This window comes from Phyllobates terribilis, unplaced genomic scaffold (assembly GCF_046119375.1).
Source record: "Phyllobates terribilis strain yellow unplaced genomic scaffold, ASM4611937v1 Scaffold_1274__1_contigs__length_337103, whole genome shotgun sequence".
Lineage (NCBI taxonomy): Eukaryota > Metazoa > Chordata > Amphibia > Anura > Dendrobatidae > Phyllobates > Phyllobates terribilis.
This window is the reverse complement of record NW_027364034.1, coordinates 107,936-134,529: the sequence shown is the minus strand read 5'-3', so window position 1 is coordinate 134,529 and position 26,594 is coordinate 107,936. Positions and strand designations below refer to the sequence as shown.

General features: G+C 46.5%; 17 non-coding genes and 2 pseudogenes across 17 annotated transcripts; all 19 read right to left on the bottom strand.

Annotated features, from left to right (window-relative positions):
- Positions 1-2,821: 2,821 nt before the first annotated feature.
- On the bottom strand, positions 2,822-2,899 carry LOC141244023 (U2 spliceosomal RNA; annotated as a pseudogene).
- A 1,116-nt stretch (positions 2,900-4,015) lies between these two features.
- On the bottom strand, positions 4,016-4,206 carry LOC141243845 (U2 spliceosomal RNA). The gene has a single exon (XR_012307863.1). It is a non-coding gene; the product is annotated as a U2 spliceosomal RNA (small nuclear RNA).
- Positions 4,207-5,321: 1,115 nt separating this feature from the next.
- On the bottom strand, positions 5,322-5,512 carry LOC141243974 (U2 spliceosomal RNA). Its single transcript, XR_012307984.1, has one exon. It is a non-coding gene; the product is annotated as a U2 spliceosomal RNA (small nuclear RNA).
- A 1,115-nt stretch (positions 5,513-6,627) lies between these two features.
- Positions 6,628-6,818, bottom strand: LOC141243964 (U2 spliceosomal RNA). Its single transcript, XR_012307975.1, has one exon. It is a non-coding gene; the product is annotated as a U2 spliceosomal RNA (small nuclear RNA).
- Positions 6,819-7,933: 1,115 nt separating this feature from the next.
- LOC141243844 (U2 spliceosomal RNA) lies at positions 7,934-8,124 on the bottom strand. The gene has a single exon (XR_012307862.1). It is a non-coding gene; the product is annotated as a U2 spliceosomal RNA (small nuclear RNA).
- A 1,115-nt stretch (positions 8,125-9,239) lies between these two features.
- On the bottom strand, positions 9,240-9,430 carry LOC141243842 (U2 spliceosomal RNA). Its single transcript, XR_012307860.1, has one exon. It is a non-coding gene; the product is annotated as a U2 spliceosomal RNA (small nuclear RNA).
- A 1,115-nt stretch (positions 9,431-10,545) lies between these two features.
- LOC141243841 (U2 spliceosomal RNA) lies at positions 10,546-10,736 on the bottom strand. Its single transcript, XR_012307859.1, has one exon. It is a non-coding gene; the product is annotated as a U2 spliceosomal RNA (small nuclear RNA).
- Positions 10,737-11,851: 1,115 nt separating this feature from the next.
- On the bottom strand, positions 11,852-12,040 carry LOC141244008 (U2 spliceosomal RNA). The gene has a single exon (XR_012308015.1). It is a non-coding gene; the product is annotated as a U2 spliceosomal RNA (small nuclear RNA).
- A 787-nt stretch (positions 12,041-12,827) lies between these two features.
- On the bottom strand, positions 12,828-12,919 carry LOC141244030 (U2 spliceosomal RNA; annotated as a pseudogene).
- Positions 12,920-14,034: 1,115 nt separating this feature from the next.
- LOC141243840 (U2 spliceosomal RNA) lies at positions 14,035-14,225 on the bottom strand. Its single transcript, XR_012307858.1, has one exon. It is a non-coding gene; the product is annotated as a U2 spliceosomal RNA (small nuclear RNA).
- Positions 14,226-15,340: 1,115 nt separating this feature from the next.
- Positions 15,341-15,531, bottom strand: LOC141243839 (U2 spliceosomal RNA). The gene has a single exon (XR_012307857.1). It is a non-coding gene; the product is annotated as a U2 spliceosomal RNA (small nuclear RNA).
- A 1,115-nt stretch (positions 15,532-16,646) lies between these two features.
- Positions 16,647-16,837, bottom strand: LOC141243987 (U2 spliceosomal RNA). The gene has a single exon (XR_012307996.1). It is a non-coding gene; the product is annotated as a U2 spliceosomal RNA (small nuclear RNA).
- Positions 16,838-17,952: 1,115 nt separating this feature from the next.
- Positions 17,953-18,143, bottom strand: LOC141243837 (U2 spliceosomal RNA). The gene has a single exon (XR_012307856.1). It is a non-coding gene; the product is annotated as a U2 spliceosomal RNA (small nuclear RNA).
- A 1,115-nt stretch (positions 18,144-19,258) lies between these two features.
- Positions 19,259-19,449, bottom strand: LOC141243986 (U2 spliceosomal RNA). The gene has a single exon (XR_012307995.1). It is a non-coding gene; the product is annotated as a U2 spliceosomal RNA (small nuclear RNA).
- A 1,115-nt stretch (positions 19,450-20,564) lies between these two features.
- Positions 20,565-20,755, bottom strand: LOC141243955 (U2 spliceosomal RNA). The gene has a single exon (XR_012307966.1). It is a non-coding gene; the product is annotated as a U2 spliceosomal RNA (small nuclear RNA).
- Positions 20,756-21,870: 1,115 nt separating this feature from the next.
- Positions 21,871-22,061, bottom strand: LOC141243836 (U2 spliceosomal RNA). Its single transcript, XR_012307855.1, has one exon. It is a non-coding gene; the product is annotated as a U2 spliceosomal RNA (small nuclear RNA).
- A 1,115-nt stretch (positions 22,062-23,176) lies between these two features.
- LOC141243835 (U2 spliceosomal RNA) lies at positions 23,177-23,367 on the bottom strand. Its single transcript, XR_012307854.1, has one exon. It is a non-coding gene; the product is annotated as a U2 spliceosomal RNA (small nuclear RNA).
- A 1,115-nt stretch (positions 23,368-24,482) lies between these two features.
- On the bottom strand, positions 24,483-24,673 carry LOC141243988 (U2 spliceosomal RNA). The gene has a single exon (XR_012307997.1). It is a non-coding gene; the product is annotated as a U2 spliceosomal RNA (small nuclear RNA).
- A 1,115-nt stretch (positions 24,674-25,788) lies between these two features.
- LOC141243834 (U2 spliceosomal RNA) lies at positions 25,789-25,979 on the bottom strand. Its single transcript, XR_012307853.1, has one exon. It is a non-coding gene; the product is annotated as a U2 spliceosomal RNA (small nuclear RNA).
- Between the last annotated feature and the right edge of the window lie 615 nt (positions 25,980-26,594).

Genomic DNA, 26,594 nt, shown 5'->3' with positions numbered 1-26,594 from the left:
CCTGTTGTCGACCCTTGGCCTGAAAGAAACAGCGAAACTCAAGTTTAACATATTCCCACCAATCAGAGACTGTTTGGAAGCTACCCTTGTAGGACTGCCACATTGCGTAGGCTGCTCTCAGCTCCTCCACGACTTCATCCTGAGCCAGCAGAGCACAATTCAGCTTCCAGGAGCCGGGGCCGGACGGAAAACCGTCGCCGAGGACACCTTGTAAGTGAATGGCTCTGTGGTCGGAGAAGAAGCAGGAGACCATCGAGTGCCTACTCTGCCTGACTGCCCGAGAGGTGAACACAAAGTCAATCCTGGAGCGGAGTGAGCCATCGGGTTGGCTCCACGAATAGTTCGTGGAGCCTCTCCCCATGGAGCCCACCACGTCCTGAAGAGAGGCCTCGGTTACCATCTCGATGAGCAGCTTGGACGTGATGTCCAACTTGGCAGATGTGCCAGAACTACGACCATCCTCCTCGATGGGGCAGTTGAAATCCCCGGCCATCACTAAGGTCCTGGTGGTGGCAAGCTGAAGCCGCAGGGTCTGGAAAAGCTCCAAACGCTCATTCTTCAGTGGGGACGCATACACGTTGATGAACCTGACAGGTTCTCCCGCCCAGTTGCCATCTACAACAAGAGCCCTGCCGCAGATGAGCTCCTGGACGGACTCAAGCGTGAATGCGCCCCCCCTGATCAGAATTGCGACCCCCGCAGACTTGCAGTCACCCCCACCGGACCAGTAGGATGGACCGTGGGACCACTCCCTGGCCAGATGTTTGAAGGACCTAGAGGAGGGAAGGGAACATTCCTGCAACATATAAACATCACACAACTGGGAAGTAAGGAAGGCATAAATAGTCTGACGTCTGAACTTGTCCTTGATGCTCCTGACATTAATGGAAAATAAGTTAATATTAGCCATCATGTAGGGAAAAAAGAAAAAGTTATCGCAGGCAATACACCTTAGTTACCACTCCGGTCGGGTGGTCCCTCGTCGGTGTTGACTGCTGGTGACGGGATCACCAGCAGGCCCTCTTCCTCCATCTGGTCAAGCAGCGCAGCCTCGATCTCGGCGACCACCAGTTCCTCCTCTTCTGGCTCGGCCACCAGGGTCTCAACCATGTGCTCCATCTCTTCTGGCTCAGGGAGGGTATCCTCCTTTTCGCCTACGAAATCCAGAATCTTCTTTTTGGAGGATTCAGTAGCAGGGCTGTCCTCCACCTTCCTCTTTCCCCGGGTTGGAACTGGGGAGACAAGAAGGGGAAAATCCTCCTCGGAATAGATAGCGGCGGGTGGAGGAAAGGTTAATTCCACCGCTACCATGGTCTGGGGAGGGAGAGTGGCTGCCGGGGCAGGGGAAAGGACACCTGCTGAGGAGTAGGGGAAGGAGGAAGAGGAAGTGGAATCCTCAGCAGGGGTGGCCGGGGTGGGGGGGAATTGGACGGGGGTGGCAGGGGGAGGGATCGAGAGAGGGGTGACAGAACTCTTACCCTCCTTTGACTTTTTCTTCTGCTTCGGAGCTGCTGGGACCGTCGCTGGGGCTTTGGCCACCGACTCCTTGACCGCTTTGGCCTTGGTCGTCTCGGCCTTGGCCGCTGGGGCCTTGGTCGTCGCGTCCTTGACTTTCACAGGCCTGGTCGTCGGGGCCTTGTCCTCCGTAGCTGGGGTCGTCGCAACCACCGATGCCCAGGATCTCTCACGCTTGGGGCAATCCTTGTACAGATGAGCCGCCAGCCCACACAGGTTGCAGGATGTCTTCTTCGGGCAGTCCTTCGAGCTGTGTCCCGTCACTCGACAAATCCTGCAGGCATCCTCCTTGCAGTCCTTCATCTCGTGGCCGTTCTTGCCGCATCTCCTGCAGTTCCGCGGCATGTCCGGGTAATAGATGAGGCCGTAGGAGTTGCCCAGGGAGAATGTCGGGGGCAGGTGCCGAAGTCCGTCTGAGTACGCCAGGTCCCTGTGAAGTCTAACGGTCACCGACCACTTACCTGTCCAGAAGCCGAGTCCATTCAGGATGTGAGAGGGTTCCTTCACAACCAAACAGAAGCGTCTCAGGAAGGTACAGATGTCTTGGCCTGGGGTGTGCGGGTTGCGCATGGAGACCGTGATCCTCCTTTCGTCCCTCTGGATAGGGCAGCTACCTGTAAAGGCAGAGAAAGAATTATCCGGTCCTTTTGCGCTTACCATTTCCCAGAACCTCCTGCAGGTGTTCACAGTGGCGAAGGTGACGAAGAAGATCCCCGTCAAGAAGGTCTGGATGCTGAGGGTGTCCGACCTGGAGAAGCCTCGATCCAGCAGCATCTTCTGGCAGAACACGTCCGAGGACATATCCGGCACCCTCCCATCCACTTCCTTCAGCTTCAGGGCCACCGTCTGCCGCATCCATGGCTCCAGGGCTGGAGCTTCGTGGCGGGGCTTCTGGGGTCCCTTCTGCTGGCCAGTCGTGGAGGCAGAGTCCTTGGGGTCAGAATCGGCTCCTGGCTGGGCCCTCCTGGCTGTCCCCTGCTCCAGGCTCTTCTTTTCGGCCTTCCTCGCAGCGCTTGCCATGGCTTTCCTCCTGCAGTTACTTCTTGGAGCTGGATCTGGAACTCTTCCCGGAATGGGTGGAGCTATGCAGATTCTTCTCCCGTCGTGTTCTGGACAAATTCCCCGAAAGGTCTTTGTCTCGATGATTTTCTTCCTCGAAGATTCCACAGGACAGCCCGATTCTTCTCCGAGTCTTCGTCTTCTTCTGGATTCTTTAGAGCTTCTTCCTCCCACCGATATCCGCCTTCCTTCTCCGATGTCAGCTGGGCTCCGAAGCTCTTCTCCTTCCGAGTTCGATCGCTCTCGTCAAGTGTAGATCGTAGCTCTTGTGTTCTTAAAAGAACAGATACTACACTTGATCTTAGCCAAAAGGCCGAGAAGCGATAACCAGAATTGGTTTCAAACTACGGAGCCACCCAAGGATCCTGAAAAGTCCATTTGTGGAGATGAGCTCCTGGACTCCCGTTAAGAAGACATGTTGTCAACCTCTAGATCCCTTACATGCCTGCACTTTTCGGCTTGCTGCTGCTGCAATCCACGCGTTTTAGATCTGCATAACTCCACCTCTTTAAACACAGCACCTTCACCCCCTGCTGTTCCCACCCGCCTCAACACCGTTGGAAGGGAGGAGAACCAATTAAGGCGGGGGGGTGGGGTGGAACGAGCAGCTGTCTATCCTTAGCAGGAGGGCTCCTGATTACATACCTCTCCTGCTGCTGCTGCTGCTGGCTGTCCAGCAGCAGACTGAAGGTGGCTGCTGCTGTGCACAGGTATATAAAGGCTCAGAGCCTATTATGACACGCGCAGCCAGCGTTCCATTGCCACATTCCATCTACTGCAGGCAGGATACCTGGCTGGCTGAATGTCGCTGAGAAGCTCACAGAGACCGCCATAAGCAACAGTTTAACAGAATGCCACAGACTAATCAACCAAACTTTTTGGGTTGGGTTCTCTTTTATAGTCTGCAGGCATTAAATGAAAGAAGTCAGTGTTCCAGCAGAAGGAGACAACGTTTCAGAAAAGGCATTGTAGCAAACCAAAAAAGAAATTTTAAGCGCAGCAGAGTAACCAGCGCACATACCTGTTAGCTCAGGTGAGTTTAAAAGGCTGCTGTTGATAACAAGGGCATTTGCTAAATAGATGGTGTGTGTGCAACAATATACTGAAAGGTCAATTATATTGTGCAGCTTATCTCACCACCTGTAGTTATTTAGGTGAAAGCTCCAAAATGCTTGCCTAATATGTCTGTTTATCCAAAAGGAAGTAAAAAGGGAGAGCTAGAAAGATAGCATTGCATCACATTACATGGCAATGCAATGCACAGTTGCTGAAGTTGAACCAAAATGAGCTTGTAATCTGGCTTCTGCAACTTTGAACATGAAAAATCCAATGAGGAGAAGAAAAGCAAAGCCAAAGAGTCCATCTCAAAATCCGACAAACAAGCAAAATGAACAAAAAACATTGAATTCAATTCTTTCTGATTTTAGAAACTGCATTAAAGAAGGGGTGCACCGGTCCTGGAGATACTGCAATACCAGGTCAATGCGTGGAGTGGACAGAGCAAGCTCTTTTTCCATCTCCCTGTTCTAAAAATCCATTTAATATATGGTCCCCAGATAGGGGACGTATCAGATATTAAACTGATAAGAACAGATACTACACTTGATCTTAGCCAAAAGGCCGAGAAGCGATAACCAGAATTGGTTTCAAACTACGGAGCCACCCAAGGATCCTGAAAAGTCCATTTGTGGAGATGAGCTCCTGGACTCCCGTTAAGAAGACATGTTGTCAACCTCTAGATCCCTTACATGCCTGCACTTTTCGGCTTGCTGCTGCTGCAATCCACGCGTTTTAGATCTGCATAACTCCACCTCTTTAAACACAGCACCTTCACCCCCTGCTGTTCCCACCCGCCTCAACACCGTTGGAAGGGAGGAGAACCAATTAAGGCGGGGGGTGGGGTGGAACGAGCAGCTGTCTACCCTTAGCAGGAGGGCTCCTGATTACATACCTCTCCTGCTGCTGCTGCTGCTGGCTGTCCAGCAGCAGACTGAAGGTGGCTGCTGCTGTGCACAGGTATATAAAGGCTCAGAGCCTATTATGACACGCGCAGCCAGCGTTCCATTGCCACATTCCATCTACTGCAGGCAGGATACCTGGCTGGCTGAATGTCACTGAGAAGCTCACAGAGACCGCCATAAGCAACAGTTTAACAGAATGCCACAGACTAATCAACCAAACTTTTTGGGTTGGGTTCTCTTTTATAGTCTGCAGGCATTAAATGAAAGAAGTCAGTGTTCCAGCAGAAGGAGACAACGTTTCAGAAAAGGCATTGTAGCAAACCAAAAAAGAAATTTTAAGCGCAGCAGAGTAACCAGCGCACATACCTGTTAGCTCAGGTGAGTTTAAAAGGCTGCTGTTGATAACAAGGGCATTTGCTAAATAGATGGTGTGTGTGCAACAATATACTGAAAGGTCAATTATATTGTGCAGCTTATCTCACCACCTGTAGTTATTTAGGTGAAAGCTCCAAAATGCTTGCCTAATATGTCTGTTTATCCAAAAGGAAGTAAAAAGGGAGAGCTAGAAAGATAGCATTGCATCACATTACATGGCAATGCAATGCACAGTTGCTGAAGTTGAACCAAAATGAGCTTGTAATCTGGCTTCTGCAACTTTGAACATGAAAAATCCAATGAGGAGAAGAAAAGCAAAGCCAAAGAGTCCATCCCAAAATCCGACAAACAAGCAAAATGAACAAAAAACATTGAATTCAATTCTTTCTGATTTTAGAAACTGCATTAAAGAAGGGGTGCACCGGTCCTGGAGATACTGCAATACCAGGTCAATGCGTGGAGTGGACAGAGCAAGCTCTTTTTCCATCTCCCTGTTCTAAAAATCCATTTAATATATGGTCCCCAGATAGGGGACGTATCAGATATTAAACTGATAAGAACAGATACTGCACTTGATCTTAGCCAAAAGGCCGAGAAGCGATAACCAGAATTGGTTTCAAACTACGGAGCCACCCAAGGATCCTGAAAAGTCCATTTGTGGAGATGAGCTCCTGGACTCCCGTTAAGAAGACATGTTGTCAACCTCTAGATCCCTTACATGCCTGCACTTTTCGGCTTGCTGCTGCTGCAATCCACGCGTTTTAGATCTGCATAACTCCACCTCTTTAAACACAGCACCTTCACCCCCTGCTGTTCCCACCCGCCTCAACACCGTTGGAAGGGAGGAGAACCAATTAAGGCGGGGGGTGGGGTGGAACGAGCAGCTGTCTACCCTTAGCAGGAGGGCTCCTGATTACATACCTCTCCTGCTGCTGCTGCTGCTGGCTGTCCAGCAGCAGAATGAAGCTGGCTGCTGCTGTGCACAGGTATATAAAGGCTCAGAGCCTATTATGACACGCGCAGCCAGCGTTCCATTGCCACATTCCATCTACTGCAGGCAGGATACCTGGCTGGCTGAATGTCGCTGAGAAGCTCACAGAGACCGCCATAAGCAACAGTTTAACAGAATGCCACAGACTAATCAACCAAACTTTTTGGGTTGGGTTCTCTTTTATAGTCTGCAGGCATTAAATGAAAGAAGTCAGTGTTCCAGCAGAAGGAGACAACGTTTCAGAAAAGGCATTGTAGCAAACCAAAAAAGAAATTTTAAGCGCAGCAGAGTAACCAGCGCACATACCTGTTAGCTCAGGTGAGTTTAAAAGGCTGCTGTTGATAACAAGGGCATTTGCTAAATAGATGGTGTGTGTGCAACAATATACTGAAAGGTCAATTATATTGTGCAGCTTATCTCACCACCTGTAGTTATTTAGGTGAAAGCTCCAAAATGCTTGCCTAATATGTCTGTTTATCCAAAAGGAAGTAAAAAGGGAGAGCTAGAAAGATAGCATTGCATCACATTACATGGCAATGCAATGCACAGTTGCTGAAGTTGAACCAAAATGAGCTTGTAATCTGGCTTCTGCAACTTTGAACATGAAAAATCCAATGAGGAGAAGAAAAGCAAAGCCAAAGAGTCCATCCCAAAATCCGACAAACAAGCAAAATGAACAAAAAACATTGAATTCAATTCTTTCTGATTTTAGAAACTGCATTAAAGAAGGGGTGCACCGGTCCTGGAGATACTGCAATACCAGGTCAATGCGTGGAGTGGACAGAGCAAGCTCTTTTTCCATCTCCCTGTTCTAAAAATCCATTTAATATATGGTCCCCAGATAGGGGACGTATCAGAAATTAAACTGATAAGAACAGATACTACACTTGATCTTAGCCAAAAGGCCGAGAAGCGATAACCAGAATTGGTTTCAAACTACGGAGCCACCCAAGGATCCTGAAAAGTCCATTTGTGGAGATGAGCTCCTGGACTCCCGTTAAGAAGACATGTTGTCAACCTCTAGATCCCTTACATGCCTGCACTTTTCGGCTTGCTGCTGCTGCAATCCACGCGTTTTAGATCTGCATAACTCCACCTCTTTAAACACAGCACCTTCACCCCCTGCTGTTCCCACCCGCCTCAACACCGTTGGAAGGGAGGAGAACCAATTAAGGCGGGGGGTGGGGTGGAACGAGCAGCTGTCTACCCTTAGCAGGAGGGCTCCTGATTACATACCTCTCCTGCTGCTGCTGCTGCTGGCTGTCCAGCAGCAGACTGAAGGTGGCTGCTGCTGTGCACAGGTATATAAAGGCTCAGAGCCTATTATGACACGCGCAGCCAGCGTTCCATTGCCACATTCCATCTACTGCAGGCAGGATACCTGGCTGGCTGAATGTCGCTGAGAAGCTCACAGAGACCGCCATAAGCAACAGTTTAACAGAATGCCACAGACTAATCAACCAAACTTTTTGGGTTGGGTTCTCTTTTATAGTCTGCAGGCATTAAATGAAAGAAGTCAGTGTTCCAGCAGAAGGAGACAACGTTTCAGAAAAGGCATTGTAGCAAACCAAAAAAGAAATTTTAAACGCAGCAGAGTAACCAGCGCACATACCTGTTAGCTCAGGTGAGTTTAAAAGGCTGCTGTTGATAACAAGGGCATTTGCTAAATAGATGGTGTGTGTGCAACAATATACTGAAAGGTCAATTATATTGTGCAGCTTATCTCACCACCTGTAGTTATTTAGGTGAAAGCTCCAAAATGCTTGCCTAATATGTCTGTTTATCCAAAAGGAAGTAAAAAGGGAGAGCTAGAAAGATAGCATTGCATCACATTACATGGCAATGCAATGCACAGTTGCTGAAGTTGAACCAAAATGAGCTTGTAATCTGGCTTCTGCAACTTTGAACATGAAAAATCCAATGAGGAGAAGAAAAGCAAAGCCAAAGAGTCCATCCCAAAATCCGACAAACAAGCAAAATGAACAAAAAACATTGAATTCAATTCTTTCTGATTTTAGAAACTGCATTAAAGAAGGGGTGCACCGGTCCTGGAGATACTGCAATACCAGGTCAATGCGTGGAGTGGACAGAGCAAGCTCTTTTTCCATCTCCCTGTTCTAAAAATCCATTTAATATATGGTCCCCAGATAGGGGACGTATCAGATATTAAACTGATAAGAACAGATACTACACTTGATCTTAGCCAAAAGGCCGAGAAGCGATAACCAGAATTGGTTTCAAACTACGGAGCCACCCAAGGATCCTGAAAAGTCCATTTGTGGAGATGAGCTCCTGGACTCCCGTTAAGAAGACATGTTGTCAACCTCTAGATCCCTTACATGCCTGCACTTTTCGGCTTGCTGCTGCTGCAATCCACGCGTTTTAGATCTGCATAACTCCACCTCTTTAAACACAGCACCTTCACCCCCTGCTGTTCCCACCCGCCTCAACACCGTTGGAAGGGAGGAGAACCAATTAAGGCGGGGGGTGGGGTGGAACGAGCAGCTGTCTACCCTTAGCAGGAGGGCTCCTGATTACATACCTCTCCTGCTGCTGCTGCTGCTGGCTGTCCAGCAGCAGACTGAAGGTGGCTGCTGCTGTGCACAGGTATATAAAGGCTCAGAGCCTATTATGACACGCGCAGCCAGCGTTCCATTGCCACATTCCATCTACTGCAGGCAGGATACCTGGCTGGCTGAATGTCGCTGAGAAGCTCACAGAGACCGCCATAAGCAACAGTTTAACAGAATGCCACAGACTAATCAACCAAACTTTTTGGGTTGGGTTCTCTTTTATAGTCTGCAGGCATTAAATGAAAGAAGTCAGTGTTCCAGCAGAAGGAGACAACGTTTCAGAAAAGGCATTGTAGCAAACCAAAAAAGAAATTTTAAGCGCAGCAGAGTAACCAGCGCACATACCTGTTAGCTCAGGTGAGTTTAAAAGGCTGCTGTTGATAACAAGGGCATTTGCTAAATAGATGGTGTGTGTGCAACAATATACTGAAAGGTCAATTATATTGTGCAGCTTATCTCACCACCTGTAGTTATTTAGGTGAAAGCTCCAAAATGCTTGCCTAATATGTCTGTTTATCCAAAAGGAAGTAAAAAGGGAGAGCGATAAAGATAGCATTGCATCACATTACATGGCAATGCAATGCACAGTTGCTGAAGTTGAACCAAAATGAGCTTGTAATCTGGCTTCTGCAACTTTGAACATGAAAAATCCAATGAGGAGAAGAAAAGCAAAGCCAAAGAGTCCATCCCAAAATCCGACAAACAAGCAAAATGAACAAAAAACATTGAATTCAATTCTTTCTGATTTTAGAAACTGCATTAAAGAAGGGGTGCACCGGTCCTGGAGATACTGCAATACCAGGTCAATGCGTGGAGTGGACAGAGCAAGCTCTTTTTCCATCTCCCTGTTCTAAAAATCCATTTAATATATGGTCCCCAGATAGGGGACGTATCAGATATTAAACTGATAAGAACAGATACTACACTTGATCTTAGCCAAAAGGCCGAGAAGCGATAACCAGAATTGGTTTCAAACTACGGAGCCACCCAAGGATCCTGAAAAGTCCATTTGTGGAGATGAGCTCCTGGACTCCCGTTAAGAAGACATGTTGTCAACCTCTAGATCCCTTACATGCCTGCACTTTTCGGCTTGCTGCTGCTGCAATCCACGCGTTTTAGATCTGCATAACTCCACCTCTTTAAACACAGCACCTTCACCCCCTGCTGTTCCCACCCGCCTCAACACCGTTGGAAGGGAGGAGAACCAATTAAGGCGGGGGGTGGGGTGGAACGAGCAGCTGTCTACCCTTAGCAGGAGGGCTCCTGATTACATACCTCTCCTGCTGCTGCTGCTGCTGGCTGTCCAGCAGCAGACTGAAGGTGGCTGCTGCTGTGCACAGGTATATAAAGGCTCAGAGCCTATTATGACACGCGCAGCCAGCGTTCCATTGCCACATTCCATCTACTGCAGGCAGGATACCTGGCTGGCTGAATGTCGCTGAGAAGCTCACAGAGACCGCCATAAGCAACAGTTTAACAGAATGCCACAGACTAATCAACCAAACTTTTTGGGTTGGGTTCTCTTTTATAGTCTGCAGGCATTAAATGAAAGAAGTCAGTGTTCCAGCAGAAGGAGACAACGTTTCAGAAAAGGCATTGTAGCAAACCAAAAAAGAAATTTTAAGCGCAGCAGAGTAACCAGCGCACATACCTGTTAGCTCAGGTGAGTTTAAAAGGCTGCTGTTGATAACAAGGGCATTTGCTAAATAGATGGTGTGTGTGCAACAATATACTGAAAGGTCAATTATATTGTGCAGCTTATCTCACCACCTGTAGTTATTTAGGTGAAAGCTCCAAAATGCTTGCCTAATATGTCTGTTTATCCAAAAGGAAGTAAAAAGGGAGAGCGATAAAGATAGCATTGCATCACATTACATGGCAATGCAATGCACAGTTGCTGAAGTTGAACCAAAATGAGCTTGTAATCTGGCTTCTGCAACTTTGAACATGAAAAATCCAATGAGGAGAAGAAAAGCAAAGCCAAAGAGTCCATCCCAAAATCCGACAAACAAGCAAAATGAACAAAAAACATTGAATTCAATTCTTTCTGATTTTAGAAACTGCATTAAAGAAGGGGTGCACCGGTCCTGGAGATACTGCAATACCAGGTCAATGCGTGGAGTGGACAGAGCAAGCTCTTTTTCCATCTCCCTGTTCTAAAAATCCATTTAATATATGGTCCCCAGATAGGGGACGTATCAGATATTAAACTGATAAGAACAGATACTACACTTGATCTTAGCCAAAAGGCCGAGAAGCGATAACCAGAATTGGTTTCAAACTACGGAGCCACCCAAGGATCCTGAAAAGTCCATTTGTGGAGATGAGCTCCTGGACTCCCGTTAAGAAGACATGTTGTCAACCTCTAGATCCCTTACATGCCTGCACTTTTCGGCTTGCTGCTGCTGCAATCCACGCGTTTTAGATCTGCATAACTCCACCTCTTTAAACACAGCACCTTCACCCCCTGCTGTTCCCACCCGCCTCAACACCGTTGGAAGGGAGGAGAACCAATTAAGGCGGGGGGTGGGGTGGAACGAGCAGCTGTCTACCCTTAGCAGGAGGGCTCCTGATTACATACCTCTCCTGCTGCTGCTGCTGCTGGCTGTCCAGCAGCAGACTGAAGGTGGCTGCTGCTGTGCACAGGTATATAAAGGCTCAGAGCCTATTATGACACGCGCAGCCAGCGTTCCATTGCCACATTCCATCTACTGCAGGCAGGATACCTGGCTGGCTGAATGTCGCTGAGAAGCTCACAGAGACCGCCATAAGCAACAGTTTAACAGAATGCCACAGACTAATCAACCAAACTTTTTGGGTTGGGTTCTCTTTTATAGTCTGCAGGCATTAAATGAAAGAAGTCAGTGTTCCAGCAGAAGGAGACAACGTTTCAGAAAAGGCATTGTAGCAAACCAAAAAAGAAATTTTAAGCGCAGCAGAGTAACCAGCGCACATACCTGTTAGCTCAGGTGAGTTTAAAAGGCTGCTGTTGATAACAAGGGCATTTGCTAAATAGATGGTGTGTGTGCAACAATATACTGAAAGGTCAATTATATTGTGCAGCTTATCTCACCACCTGTAGTTATTTAGGTGAAAGCTCCAAAATGCTTGCCTAATATGTCTGTTTATCCAAAAGGAAGTAAAAAGGGAGAGCTAGAAAGATAGCATTGCATCACATTACATGGCAATGCAATGCACAGTTGCTGAAGTTGAACCAAAATGAGCTTGTAATCTGGCTTCTGCAACTTTGAACATGAAAAATCCAATGAGGAGAAGAAAAGCAAAGCCAAAGAGTCCATCCCAAAATCCGACAAACAAGCAAAATGAACAAAAAACATTGAATTCAATTCTTTCTGATTTTAGAAACTGCATTAAAGAAGGGGTGCACCGGTCCTGGAGATACTGCAATACCAGGTCAATGCGTGGAGTGGACAGAGCAAGCTCTTTTTCCATCTCCCTGTTCTAAAAATCCATTTAATATATGGTCCCCAGATAGGGGACGTATCAGATATTAAACTGATAAGAACAGATTTTTTTTTTTTTTTTTTGAAAGCCCGAAATCGTGTACAAAACCCGAGTGCGCTTAAAAAAGTGACAAGTGCCACAAAAAAAGTGCACTAGGATGCTGGTCTTCTTGAAACCCTCTCCAAAAGGAGAAGGGTCCCCCAAACCATTCCCCGTCCCTCCGAGCCAAAAGGCCACAGCGAGGAACAGGGACAAAAAGCCACCTCCAGCCGAAGCCAGAGGCGACCCAATCTTACCCCCAGCACCTGCCCGAGTTCTCACCCGAGCAAGGCACTGGGAGCCAAAGACTGTGCTCCCCTCCCGGAAGAGGGGAGCCAACAACGCCCTCCTCCCGAAAGAGGAGAGCCAGGGGGGTTCAGGGGGGAGCGGAACCTGATGGCCACACACTCCCCCCCTAGACCTGCCAAGAGAGGAACCCGTAAGGGAACCGCATCCCGACAAAATCCTAGTAGGACGTGACACACGTGAATAAGTGGACACACAGTGACAAAGAAATTAAATAAATAGTGAAGGTTTCACAGTATAATACTGCCCGGACCTTCGACCGGGAATTGAAAAATTCCCCATCCTAAGGCCAGAAGGCCCGGAATAAGGGTGTGTGCGAAGAAAGAAAATTTGAAGTGCTTGTGCAAATGTGCCATAAACTCAAGTGGGGTTCCCAATCCCAGTGAGTTAAGGCACCCCAGGGTCACCACTCCTGGGGCACTTCACACTTCGGGCTTTCGATCTTCCCCGGCCCAATGGCGTCGATCCTGGGGGGCCATGCTTTCCACCATATGACTATATTAGCCACCTGGCGTACTAACAAGCGCCTAAACCCCAGTGTGCATAATGTATCAATCTACTAGGGCGGCCAACATCCAAAACCGCCTTTTCGAAAGATACTACACTTGATCTTAGCCAAAAGGCCGAGAAGCGATAACCAGAATTGGTTTCAAACTACGGAGCCACCCAAGGATCCTGAAAAGTCCATTTGTGGAGATGAGCTCCTGGACTCCCGTTAAGAAGACATGTTGTCAACCTCTAGATCCCTTACATGCCTGCACTTTTCGGCTTGCTGCTGCTGCAATCCACGCGTTTTAGATCTGCATAACTCCACCTCTTTAAACACAGCACCTTCACCCCCTGCTGTTCCCACCCGCCTCAACACCGTTGGAAGGGAGGAGAACCAATTAAGGCGGGGGGTGGGGTGGAACGAGCAGCTGTCTACCCTTAGCAGGAGGGCTCCTGATTACATACCTCTCCTGCTGCTGCTGCTGCTGGCTGTCCAGCAGCAGACTGAAGGTGGCTGCTGCTGTGCACAGGTATATAAAGGCTCAGAGCCTATTATGACACGCGCAGCCAGCGTTCCATTGCCACATTCCATCTACTGCAGGCAGGATACCTGGCTGGCTGAATGTCGCTGAGAAGCTCACAGAGACCGCCATAAGCAACAGTTTAACAGAATGCCACAGACTAATCAACCAAACTTTTTGGGTTGGGTTCTCTTTTATAGTCTGCAGGCATTAAATGAAAGAAGTCAGTGTTCCAGCAGAAGGAGACAACGTTTCAGAAAAGGCATTGTAGCAAACCAAAAAAGAAATTTTAAGCGCAGCAGAGTAACCAGCGCACATACCTGTTAGCTCAGGTGAGTTTAAAAGGCTGCTGTTGATAACAAGGGCATTTGCTAAATAGATGGTGTGTGTGCAACAATATACTGAAAGGTCAATTATATTGTGCAGCTTATCTCACCACCTGTAGTTATTTAGGTGAAAGCTCCAAAATGCTTGCCTAATATGTCTGTTTATCCAAAAGGAAGTAAAAAGGGAGAGCTAGAAAGATAGCATTGCATCACATTACATGGCAATGCAATGCACAGTTGCTGAAGTTGAACCAAAATGAGCTTGTAATCTGGCTTCTGCAACTTTGAACATGAAAAATCCAATGAGGAGAAGAAAAGCAAAGCCAAAGAGTCCATCCCAAAATCCGACAAACAAGAAAAATGAACAAAAAACATTGAATTCAATTCTTTCTGATTTTAGAAACTGCATTAAAGAAGGGGTGCACCGGTCCTGGAGATACTGCAATACCAGGTCAATGCGTGGAGTGGACAGAGCAAGCTCTTTTTCCATCTCCCTGTTCTAAAAATCCATTTAATATATGGTCCCCAGATAGGGGACGTATCAGATATTAAACTGATAAGAACAGATACTACACTTGATCTTAGCCAAAAGGCCGAGAAGCGATAACCAGAATTGGTTTCAAACTACGGAGCCACCCAAGGATCCTGAAAAGTCCATTTGTGGAGATGAGCTCCTGGACTCCCGTTAAGAAGACATGTTGTCAACCTCTAGATCCCTTACATGCCTGCACTTTTCGGCTTGCTGCTGCTGCAATCCACGCGTTTTAGATCTGCATAACTCCACCTCTTTAAACACAGCACCTTCACCCCCTGCTGTTCCCACCCGCCTCAACACCGTTGGAAGGGAGGAGAACCAATTAAGGCGGGGGGTGGGGTGGAACGAGCAGCTGTCTACCCTTAGCAGGAGGGCTCCTGATTACATACCTCTCCTGCTGCTGCTGCTGCTGGCTGTCCAGCAGCAGACTGAAGGTGGCTGCTGCTGTGCACAGGTATATAAAGGCTCAGAGCCTATTATGACACGCGCAGCCAGCGTTCCATTGCCACATTCCATCTACTGCAGGCAGGATACCTGGCTGGCTGAATGTCGCTGAGAAGCTCACAGAGACCGCCATAAGCAACAGTTTAACAGAATGCCACAGACTAATCAACCAAACTTTTTGGGTTGGGTTCTCTTTTATAGTCTGCAGGCATTAAATGAAAGAAGTCAGTGTTCCAGCAGAAGGAGACAACGTTTCAGAAAAGGCATTGTAGCAAACCAAAAAAGAAATTTTAAGCGCAGCAGAGTAACCAGCGCACATACCTGTTAGCTCAGGTGAGTTTAAAAGGCTGCTGTTGATAACAAGGGCATTTGCTAAATAGATGGTGTGTGTGCAACAATATACTGAAAGGTCAATTATATTGTGCAGCTTATCTCACCACCTGTAGTTATTTAGGTGAAAGCTCCAAAATGCTTGCCTAATATGTCTGTTTATCCAAAAGGAAGTAAAAAGGGAGAGCTAGAAAGATAGCATTGCATCACATTACATGGCAATGCAATGCACAGTTGCTGAAGTTGAACCAAAATGAGCTTGTAATCTGGCTTCTGCAACTTTGAACATGAAAAATCCAATGAGGAGAAGAAAAGCAAAGCCAAAGAGTCCATCCCAAAATCCGACAAACAAGCAAAATGAACAAAAAACATTGAATTCAATTCTTTCTGATTTTAGAAACTGCATTAAAGAAGGGGTGCACCGGTCCTGGAGATACTGCAATACCAGGTCAATGCGTGGAGTGGACAGAGCAAGCTCTTTTTCCATCTCCCTGTTCTAAAAATCCATTTAATATATGGTCCCCAGATAGGGGACGTATCAGATATTAAACTGATAAGAACAGATACTACACTTGATCTTAGCCAAAAGGCCGAGAAGCGATAACCAGAATTGGTTTCAAACTACGGAGCCACCCAAGGATCCTGAAAAGTCCATTTGTGGAGATGAGCTCCTGGACTCCCGTTAAGAAGACATGTTGTCAACCTCTAGATCCCTTACATGCCTGCACTTTTCGGCTTGCTGCTGCTGCAATCCACGCGTTTTAGATCTGCATAACTCCACCTCTTTAAACACAGCACCTTCACCCCCTGCTGTTCCCACCCGCCTCAACACCGTTGGAAGGGAGGAGAACCAATTAAGGCGGGGGGTGGGGTGGAACGAGCAGCTGTCTACCCTTAGCAGGAGGGCTCCTGATTACATACCTCTCCTGCTGCTGCTGCTGCTGGCTGTCCAGCAGCAGACTGAAGGTGGCTGCTGCTGTGCACAGGTATATAAAGGCTCAGAGCCTATTATGACACGCGCAGCCAGCGTTCCATTGCCACATTCCATCTACTGCAGGCAGGATACCTGGCTGGCTGAATGTCGCTGAGAAGCTCACAGAGACCGCCATAAGCAACAGTTTAACAGAATGCCACAGACTAATCAACCAAACTTTTTGGGTTGGGTTCTCTTTTATAGTCTGCAGGCATTAAATGAAAGAAGTCAGTGCTCCAGCAGAAGGAGACAACGTTTCAGAAAAGGCATTGTAGCAAACCAAAAAAGAAATTTTAAGCGCAGCAGAGTAACCAGCGCACATACCTGTTAGCTCAGGTGAGTTTAAAAGGCTGCTGTTGATAACAAGGGCATTTGCTAAATAGATGGTGTGTGTGCAACAATATACTGAAAGGTCAATTATATTGTGCAGCTTATCTCACCACCTGTAGTTATTTAGGTGAAAGCTCCAAAATGCTTGCCTAATATGTCTGTTTATCCAAAAGGAAGTAAAAAGGGAGAGCTAGAAAGATAGCATTGCATCACATTACATGGCAATGCAATGCACAGTTGCTGAAGTTGAACCAAAATGAGCTTGTAATCTGGCTTCTGCAACTTTGAACATGAAAAATCCAATGAGGAGAAGAAAAGCAAAGCCAAAGAGTCCATCCCAAAATCCGACAAACAAGCAAAATGAACAAAAAACATTGAATTCAATTCTTTCTGATTTTAGAAACTGCATTAAAGAAGGGGTGCACCGGTCCTGGAGATACTGCAATATCAGGTCAATGCGTGGAGTGGACAGAGCAAGCTCTTTTTCCATCTCCCTGTTCTAAAAATCCATTTAATATATGGTCCCCAGATAGGGGACGTATCAGATATTAAACTGATAAGAACAGATACTACACTTGATCTTAGCCAAAAGGCCGAGAAGCGATAACCAGAATTGGTTTCAAACTACGGAGCCACCCAAGGATCCTGAAAAGTCCATTTGTGGAGATGAGCTCCTGGACTCCCGTTAAGAAGACATGTTGTCAACCTCTAGATCCCTTACATGCCTGCACTTTTCGGCTTGCTGCTGCTGCAATCCACGCGTTTTAGATCTGCATAACTCCACCTCTTTAAACACAGCACCTTCACCCCCTGCTGTTCCCACCCGCCTCAACACCGTTGGAAGGGAGGAGAACCAATTAAGGCGGGGGGTGGGGTGGAACGAGCAGCTGTCTACCCTTAGCAGGAGGGCTCCTGATTACATACCTCTCCTGCTGCTGCTGCTGCTGGCTGTCCAGCAGCAGACTGAAGGTGGCTGCTGCTGTGCACAGGTATATAAAGGCTCAGAGCCTATTATGACACGCGCAGCCAGCGTTCCATTGCCACATTCCATCTACTGCAGGCAGGATACCTGGCTGGCTGAATGTCGCTGAGAAGCTCACAGAGACCGCCATAAGCAACAGTTTAACAGAATGCCACAGACTAATCAACCAAACTTTTTGGGTTGGGTTCTCTTTTATAGTCTGCAGGCATTAAATGAAAGAAGTCAGTGTTCCAGCAGAAGGAGACAACGTTTCAGAAAAGGCATTGTAGCAAACCAAAAAAGAAATTTTAAGCGCAGCAGAGTAACCAGCGCACATACCTGTTAGCTCAGGTGAGTTTAAAAGGCTGCTGTTGATAACAAGGGCATTTGCTAAATAGATGGTGTGTGTGCAACAATATACTGAAAGGTCAATTATATTGTGCAGCTTATCTCACCACCTGTAGTTATTTAGGTGAAAGCTCCAAAATGCTTGCCTAATATGTCTGTTTATCCAAAAGGAAGTAAAAAGGGAGAGCTAGAAAGATAGCATTGCATCACATTACATGGCAATGCAATGCACAGTTGCTGAAGTTGAACCAAAATGAGCTTGTAATCTGGCTTCTGCAACTTTGAACATGAAAAATCCAATGAGGAGAAGAAAAGCAAAGCCAAAGAGTCCATCCCAAAATCCGACAAACAAGCAAAATGAACAAAAAACATTGAATTCAATTCTTTCTGATTTTAGAAACTGCATTAAAGAAGGGGTGCACCGGTCCTGGAGATACTGCAATACCAGGTCAATGCGTGGAGTGGACAGAGCAAGCTCTTTTTCCATCTCCCTGTTCTAAAAATCCATTTAATATATGGTCCCCAGATAGGGGACGTATCAGATATTAAACTGATAAGAACAGATACTACACTTGATCTTAGCCAAAAGGCCGAGAAGCGATAACCAGAATTGGTTTCAAACTACGGAGCCACCCAAGGATCCTGAAAAGTCCATTTGTGGAGATGAGCTCCTGGACTCCCGTTAAGAAGACATGTTGTCAACCTCTAGATCCCTTACATGCCTGCACTTTTCGGCTTGCTGCTGCTGCAATCCACGCGTTTTAGATCTGCATAACTCCACCTCTTTAAACACAGCACCTTCACCCCCTGCTGTTCCCACCCGCCTCAACACCGTTGGAAGGGAGGAGAACCAATTAAGGCGGGGGGTGGGGTGGAACGAGCAGCTGTCTACCCTTAGCAGGAGGGCTCCTGATTACATACCTCTCCTGCTGCTGCTGCTGCTGGCTGTCCAGCAGCAGACTGAAGGTGGCTGCTGCTGTGCACAGGTATATAAAGGCTCAGAGCCTATTATGACACGCGCAGCCAGCGTTCCATTGCCACATTCCATCTACTGCAGGCAGGATACCTGGCTGGCTGAATGTCGCTGAGAAGCTCACAGAGACCGCCATAAGCAACAGTTTAACAGAATGCCACAGACTAATCAACCAAACTTTTTGGGTTGGGTTCTCTTTTATAGTCTGCAGGCATTAAATGAAAGAAGTCAGTGCTCCAGCAGAAGGAGACAACGTTTCAGAAAAGGCATTGTAGCAAACCAAAAAAGAAATTTTAAGCGCAGCAGAGTAACCAGCGCACATACCTGTTAGCTCAGGTGAGTTTAAAAGGCTGCTGTTGATAACAAGGGCATTTGCTAAATAGATGGTGTGTGTGCAACAATATACTGAAAGGTCAATTATATTGTGCAGCTTATCTCACCACCTGTAGTTATTTAGGTGAAAGCTCCAAAATGCTTGCCTAATATGTCTGTTTATCCAAAAGGAAGTAAAAAGGGAGAGCTAGAAAGATAGCATTGCATCACATTACATGGCAATGCAATGCACAGTTGCTGAAGTTGAACCAAAATGAGCTTGTAATCTGGCTTCTGCAACTTTGAACATGAAAAATCCAATGAGGAGAAGAAAAGCAAAGCCAAAGAGTCCATCCCAAAATCCGACAAACAAGCAAAATGAACAAAAAACATTGAATTCAATTCTTTCTGATTTTAGAAACTGCATTAAAGAAGGGGTGCACCGGTCCTGGAGATACTGCAATATCAGGTCAATGCGTGGAGTGGACAGAGCAAGCTCTTTTTCCATCTCCCTGTTCTAAAAATCCATTTAATATATGGTCCCCAGATAGGGGACGTATCAGATATTAAACTGATAAGAACAGATACTACACTTGATCTTAGCCAAAAGGCCGAGAAGCGATAACCAGAATTGGTTTCAAACTACGGAGCCACCCAAGGATCCTGAAAAGTCCATTTGTGGAGATGAGCTCCTGGACTCCCGTTAAGAAGACATGTTGTCAACCTCTAGATCCCTTACATGCCTGCACTTTTCGGCTTGCTGCTGCTGCAATCCACGCGTTTTAGATCTGCATAACTCCACCTCTTTAAACACAGCACCTTCACCCCCTGCTGTTCCCACCCGCCTCAACACCGTTGGAAGGGAGGAGAACCAATTAAGGCGGGGGGTGGGGTGGAACGAGCAGCTGTCTACCCTTAGCAGGAGGGCTCCTGATTACATACCTCTCCTGCTGCTGCTGCTGCTGGCTGTCCAGCAGCAGACTGAAGGTGGCTGCTGCTGTGCACAGGTATATAAAGGCTCAGAGCCTATTATGACACGCGCAGCCAGCGTTCCATTGCCACATTCCATCTACTGCAGGCAGGATACCTGGCTGGCTGAATGTCGCTGAGAAGCTCACAGAGACCGCCATAAGCAACAGTTTAACAGAATGCCACAGACTAATCAACCAAACTTTTTGGGTTGGGTTCTCTTTTATAGTCTGCAGGCATTAAATGAAAGAAGTCAGTGTTCCAGCAGAAGGAGACAACGTTTCAGAAAAGGCATTGTAGCAAACCAAAAAAGAAATTTTAAGCGCAGCAGAGTAACCAGCGCACATACCTGTTAGCTCAGGTGAGTTTAAAAGGCTGCTGTTGATAACAAGGGCATTTGCTAAATAGATGGTGTGTGTGCAACAATATACTGAAAGGTCAATTATATTGTGCAGCTTATCTCACCACCTGTAGTTATTTAGGCGAAAGCTCCAAAATGCTTGCCTAATATGTCTGTTTATCCAAAAGGAAGTAAAAAGGGAGAGCTAGAAAGATAGCATTGCATCACATTACATGGCAATGCAATGCACAGTTGCTGAAGTTGAACCAAAATGAGCTTGTAATCTGGCTTCTGCAACTTTGAACATGAAAAATCCAATGAGGAGAAGAAAAGCAAAGCCAAAGAGTCCATCCCAAAATCCGACAAACAAGCAAAATGAACAAAAAACATTGAATTCAATTCTTTCTGATTTTAGAAACTGCATTAAAGAATGGGTGCACCGGTCCTGGAGATACTGCAATACCAGGTCAATGCGTGGAGTGGACAGAGCAAGCTCTTTTTCCATCTCCCTGTTCTAAAAATCCATTTAATATATGGTCCCCAGATAGGGGACGTATCAGATATTAAACTGATAAGAACAGATACTACACTTGATCTTAGCCAAAAGGCCGAGAAGCGATAACCAGAATTGGTTTCAAACTACGGAGCCACCCAAGGATCCTGAAAAGTCCATTTGTGGAGATGAGCTCCTGGACTCCCGTTAAGAAGACATGTTGTCAACCTCTAGATCCCTTACATGCCTGCACTTTTCGGCTTGCTGCTGCTGCAATCCACGCGTTTTAGATCTGCATAACTCCACCTCTTTAAACACAGCACCTTCACCCCCTGCTGTTCCCACCCGCCTCAACATCGTTGGAAGGGAGGAGAACCAATTAAGGCGGGGGGTGGGGTGGAACGAGCAGCTGTCTACCCTTAGCAGGAGGGCTCCTGATTACATACCTCTCCTGCTGCTGCTGCTGCTGGCTGTCCAGCAGCAGACTGAAGGTGGCTGCTGCTGTGCACAGGTATATAAAGGCTCAGAGCCTATTATGACACGCGCAGCCAGCGTTCCATTGCCACATTCCATCTACTGCAGGCAGGATACCTGGCTGGCTGAATGTCGCTGAGAAGCTCACAGAGACCGCCATAAGCAACAGTTTAACAGAATGCCACAGACTAATCAACCAAACTTTTTGGGTTGGGTTCTCTTTTATAGTCTGCAGGCATTAAATGAAAGAAGTCAGTGTTCCAGCAGAAGGAGACAACGTTTCAGAAAAGGCATTGTAGCAAACCAAAAAATAAATTTTAAGCGCAGCAGAGTAACCAGCGCACATACCTGTTAGCTCAGGTGAGTTTAAAAGGCTGCTGTTGATAACAAGGGCATTTGCTAAATAGATGGTGTGTGTGCAACAATATACTGAAAGGTCAATTATATTGTGCAGCTTATCTCACCACCTGTAGTTATTTAGGTGAAAGCTCCAAAATGCTTGCCTAATATGTCTGTTTATCCAAAAGGAAGTAAAAAGGGAGAGCTAGAAAGATAGCATTGCATCACATTACATGGCAATGCAATGCACAGTTGCTGAAGTTGAACCAAAATGAGCTTGTAATCTGGCTTCTGCAACTTTGAACATGAAAAATCCAATGAGGAGAAGAAAAGCAAAGCCAAAGAGTCCATCCCAAAATCCGACAAACAAGCAAAATGAACAAAAAACATTGAATTCAATTCTTTCTGATTTTAGAAACTGCATTAAAGAAGGGGTGCACCGGTCCTGGAGATACTGCAATACCAGGTCAATGCGTGGAGTGGACAGAGCAAGCTCTTTTTCCATCTCCCTGTTCTAAAAATCCATTTAATATATGGTCCCCAGATAGGGGACGTATCAGATATTAAACTGATAAGAACAGATACTACACTTGATCTTAGCCAAAAGGCCGAGAAGCGATAACCAGAATTGGTTTCAAACTACGGAGCCACCCAAGGATCCTGAAAAGTCCATTTGTGGAGATGAGCTCCTGGACTCCCGTTAAGAAGACATGTTGTCAACCTCTAGATCCCTTACATGCCTGCACTTTTCGGCTTGCTGCTGCTGCAATCCACGCGTTTTAGATCTGCATAACTCCACCTCTTTAAACACAGCACCTTCACCCCCTGCTGTTCCCACCCGCCTCAACACCGTTGGAAGGGAGGAGAACCAATTAAGGCGGGGGGTGGGGTGGAACGAGCAGCTGTCTACCCTTAGCAGGAGGGCTCCTGATTACATACCTCTCCTGCTGCTGCTGCTGCTGGCTGTCCAGCAGCAGACTGAAGGTGGCTGCTGCTGTGCACAGGTATATAAAGGCTCAGAGCCTATTATGACACGCGCAGCCAGCGTTCCATTGCCACATTCCATCTACTGCAGGCAGGATACCTGGCTGGCTGAATGTCGCTGAGAAGCTCACAGAGACCGCCATAAGCAACAGTTTAACAGAATGCCACAGACTAATCAACCAAACTTTTTGGGTTGGGTTCTCTTTTATAGTCTGCAGGCATTAAATGAAAGAAGTCAGTGTTCCAGCAGAAGGAGACAACGTTTCAGAAAAGGCATTGTAGCAAACCAAAAAAGAAATTTTAAGCGCAGCAGAGTAACCAGCGCACATACCTGTTAGCTCAGGTGAGTTTAAAAGGCTGCTGTTGATAACAAGGGCATTTGCTAAATAGATGGTGTGTGTGCAACAATATACTGAAAGGTCAATTATATTGTGCAGCTTATCTCACCACCTGTAGTTATTTAGGTGAAAGCTCCAAAATGCTTGCCTAATATGTCTGTTTATCCAAAAGGAAGTAAAAAGGGAGAGCTAGAAAGATAGCATTGCATCACATTACATGGCAATGCAATGCACAGTTGCTGAAGTTGAACCAAAATGAGCTTGTAATCTGGCTTCTGCAACTTTGAACATGAAAAATCCAATGAGGAGAAGAAAAGCAAAGCCAAAGAGTCCATCCCAAAATCCGACAAACAAGCAAAATGAACAAAAAACATTGAATTCAATTCTTTCTGATTTTAGAAACTGCATTAAAGAAGGGGTGCACCGGTCCTGGAGATACTGCAATACCAGGTCAATGCGTGGAGTGGACAGAGCAAGCTCTTTTTCCATCTCCCTGTTCTAAAAATCCATTTAATATATGGTCCCCAGATAGGGGACGTATCAGATATTAAACTGATAAGAACAGATACTACACTTGATCTTAGCCAAAAGGCCGAGAAGCGATAACCAGAATTGGTTTCAAACTACGGAGCCACCCAAGGATCCTGAAAAGTCCATTTGTGGAGATGAGCTCCTGGACTCCCGTTAAGAAGACATGTTGTCAACCTCTAGATCCCTTACATGCCTGCACTTTTCGGCTTGCTGCTGCTGCAATCCACGCGTTTTAGATCTGCATAACTCCACCTCTTTAAACACAGCACCTTCACCCCCTGCTGTTCCCACCCGCCTCAACACCGTTGGAAGGGAGGAGAACCAATTAAGGCGGGGGGTGGGGTGGAACGAGCAGCTGTCTACCCTTAGCAGGAGGGCTCCTGATTACATACCTCTCCTGCTGCTGCTGCTGCTGGCTGTCCAGCAGCAGACTGAAGGTGGCTGCTGCTGTGCACAGGTATATAAAGGCTCAGAGCCTATTATGACACGCGCAGCCAGCGTTCCATTGCCACATTCCATCTACTGCAGGCAGGATACCTGGCTGGCTGAATGTCGCTGAGAAGCTCACAGAGACCGCCATAAGCAACAGTTTAACAGAATGCCACAGACTAATCAACCAAACTTTTTGGGTTGGGTTCTCTTTTATAGTCTGCAGGCATTAAATGAAAGAAGTCAGTGTTCCAGCAGAAGGAGACAACGTTTCAGAAAAGGCATTGTAGCAAACCAAAAAAGAAATTTTAAGCGCAGCAGAGTAACCAGCGCACATACCTGTTAGCTCAGGTGAGTTTAAAAGGCTGCTGTTGATAACAAGGGCATTTGCTAAATAGATGGTGTGTGTGCAACAATATACTGAAAGGTCAATTATATTGTGCAGCTTATCTCACCACCTGTAGTTATTTAGGTGAAAGCTCCAAAATGCTTGCCTAATATGTCTGTTTATCCAAAAGGAAGTAAAAAGGGAGAGCTAGAAAGATAGCATTGCATCACATTACATGGCAATGCAATGCACAGTTGCTGAAGTTGAACCAAAATGAGCTTGTAATCTGGCTTCTGCAACTTTGAACATGAAAAATCCAATGAGGAGAAGAAAAGCAAAGCCAAAGAGTCCATCCCAAAATCCGACAAACAAGCAAAATGAACAAAAAACATTGAATTCAATTCTTTCTGATTTTAGAAACTGCATTAAAGAAGGGGTGCACCGGTCCTGGAGATACTGCAATACCAGGTCAATGCGTGGAGTGGACAGAGCAAGCTCTTTTTCCATCTCCCTGTTCTAAAAATCCATTTAATATATGGTCCCCAGATAGGGGACGTATCAGATATTAAACTGATAAGAACAGATACTACACTTGATCTTAGCCAAAAGGCCGAAAAGCGATAACCAGAATTGGTTTCAAACTACGGAGCCACCCAAGGATCCTGAAAAGTCCATTTGTGGAGATGAGCTCCTGGACTCCCGTTAAGAAGACATGTTGTCAACCTCTAGATCCCTTACATGCCTGCACTTTTCGGCTTGCTGCTGCTGCAATCCACGCGTTTTAGATCTGCATAACTCCACCTCTTTAAACACAGCACCTTCACCCCCTGCTGTTCCCACCCGCCTCAACACCGTTGGAAGGGAGGAGAACCAATTAAGGCGGGGGGTGGGGTGGAACGAGCAGCTGTCTACCCTTAGCAGGAGGGCTCCTGATTACATACCTCTCCTGTTGCTGCTGCTGCTGGCTGTCCAGCAGCAGACTGAAGGTGGCTGCTGCTGTGCACAGGTATATAAAGGCTCAGAGCCTATTATGACACGCGCAGCCAGCGTTCCATTGCCACATTCCATCTACTGCAGGCAGGATACCTGGCTGGCTGAATGTCGCTGAGAAGCTCACAGAGACCGCCATAAGCAACAGTTTAACAGAATGCCACAGACTAATCAACCAAACTTTTTGGGTTGGGTTCTCTTTTATAGTCTGCAGGCATTAAATGAAAGAAGTCAGTGTTCCAGCAGAAGGAGACAACGTTTCAGAAAAGGCATTGTAGCAAACCAAAAAAGAAATTTTAAGCGCAGCAGAGTAACCAGCGCACATACCTGTTAGCTCAGGTGAGTTTAAAAGGCTGCTGTTGATAACAAGGGCATTTGCTAAATAGATGGTGTGTGTGCAACAATATACTGAAAGGTCAATTATATTGTGCAGCTTATCTCACCACCTGTAGTTATTTAGGTGAAAGCTCCAAAATGCTTGCCTAATATGTCTGTTTATCCAAAAGGAAGTAAAAAGGGAGAGCTAGAAAGATAGCATTGCATCACATTACATGGCAATGCAATGCACAGTTGCTGAAGTTGAACCAAAATGAGCTTGTAATCTGGCTTCTGCAACTTTGAACATGAAAAATCCAATGAGGAGAAGAAAAGCAAAGCCAAAGAGTCCATCCCAAAATCCGACAAACAAGCAAAATGAACAAAAAACATTGAATTCAATTCTTTCTGATTTTAGAAACTGCATTAAAGAAGGGGTGCACCGGTCCTGGAGATACTGCAATACCAGGTCAATGCGTGGAGTGGACAGAGCAAGCTCTTTTTCCATCTCCCTGTTCTAAAAATCCATTTAATATATGGTCCCCAGATAGGGGACGTATCAGATATTAAACTGATAAGAACAGATACTACACTTGATCTTAGCCAAAAGGCCGAGAAGCGATAACCAGAATTGGTTTCAAACTACGGAGCCACCCAAGGATCCTGAAAATCCATTTGTGGAGATGAGCTCCTGGACTCCCGTTAAGAAGACATGTTGTCAACCTCTAGATCCCTTACATGCCTGCACTTTTCGGCTTGCTGCTGCTGCAATCCACGCGTTTTAGATCTGCATAACTCCACCTCTTTAAACACAGCACCTTCACCCCCTGCTGTTCCCACCCGCCTCAACACCGTTGGAAGGGAGGAGAACCAATTAAGGCGGGGGGTGGGGTGGAACGAGCAGCTGTCTACCCTTAGCAGGAGGGCTCCTGATTACATACCTCTCCTGCTGCTGCTGCTGCTGGCTGTCCAGCAGCAGACTGAAGGTGGCTGCTGCTGTGCACAGGTATATAAAGGCTCAGAGCCTATTATGACACGCGCAGCCAGCGTTCCATTGCCACATTCCATCTACTGCAGGCAGGATACCTGGCTGGCTGAATGTCGCTGAGAAGCTCACAGAGACCGCCATAAGCAACAGTTTAACAGAATGCCACAGACTAATCAACCAAACTTTTTGGGTTGGGTTCTCTTTTATAGTCTGCAGGCATTAAATGAAAGAAGTCAGTGTTCCAGCAGAA